Source organism: Geospiza fortis, unplaced genomic scaffold (assembly GCF_000277835.1).
Source record: "Geospiza fortis unplaced genomic scaffold, GeoFor_1.0 scaffold78, whole genome shotgun sequence".
NCBI lineage: Eukaryota > Metazoa > Chordata > Aves > Passeriformes > Thraupidae > Geospiza > Geospiza fortis.
Genome location: NW_005054339.1, coordinates 3125891 through 3126969, shown reverse-complemented (window position 1 = coordinate 3126969; position 1079 = coordinate 3125891).

Sequence of the window (1079 nt, the reverse complement as noted above, 5' to 3'; positions counted from 1 at the left end):
CGGCCCCGGCAAGCATCTGTAGCTCCGCCGGCAGCGCCCGGGCCCGCAGCGGTGTCAGCGGGAGGAAACGGCTCCTCTGCTCCCCCGCAGGGCCCCGCAGCAGGCAGCGCCAGGGCTCCTGCATCTCCCGTGCCGGGGCTGAGCCAGCGGGGCACGGGAGGTACCCATGCCATCAAACGGGTGACCAGGACCTGCTGGATAGCCTGCATGCAGGGAGGAGGGCTGGCACTGGCATCCACTAGCCCTCAGGATGGGTACCAATCCAGCATCCCAAATGGGAATGGTACCTCACCAGAGGAACCCTCATGATTCTGTGGGGTGACTCCCCCAAGGGTGCTACAGAGTGGTCCCCCATGTCCCCGGGGCCTAGAGAGCTTCCCTCTGCCCTGGTGGAGCCATCATGGCTGAGGACAGGGCAATCCATGGGTCCAAGGGTCAGGGTGAGCTGTGCCATGACAGCTGGTGCCATAGGCATCCCTGTGACACACAGGCTGGGCACGGCACTGCTCCTCAGCCAGGAGATGTGTTTGTGCAGCAGGGCGGCCTTTGCCAGCACTGCCAGTGACACTGCCAACTCATCACAGGGGAGGAGAGTGGTGGCATCCTCACCCCAGCCTACACCCACGACCTGAGCACACGGATATGCTGCTCAAACTAGTCTCCCCTGCGTCTGGACACCCCAAAAAACTGCTGCTGGTTTGTGATGGCACTAAAGATTGGCTTTAGGACTTCTTTGGGAGTCCATCTGTGGGGGTCCACATCCATAACGCTGGGCCATGAGGTGGCATCGGGCCTTGTGTGGCTGCCACATTCCTAGTACAGGGGAAGGATGTGCTAGGCAGGGGACAGAGCTCATGGCATCCCAACTGGGCCAGCGTGAGGGCTTGGCTGGCAGCAAGCAAACGTGCCTGAGACAGCTGCATCCTTGTAGCACAGCATGCAGGCAATGTCCCAGGGTGACACCAGCTCTGGGTTCACACCCTGTCTGTGGATACACCCTGACCTCGTGCCCACCCCCCATCACAGCAGGCTGGTGACACCCCAGCACCAGGGACCCCAGTGGCCCCAGTGCATTCCTG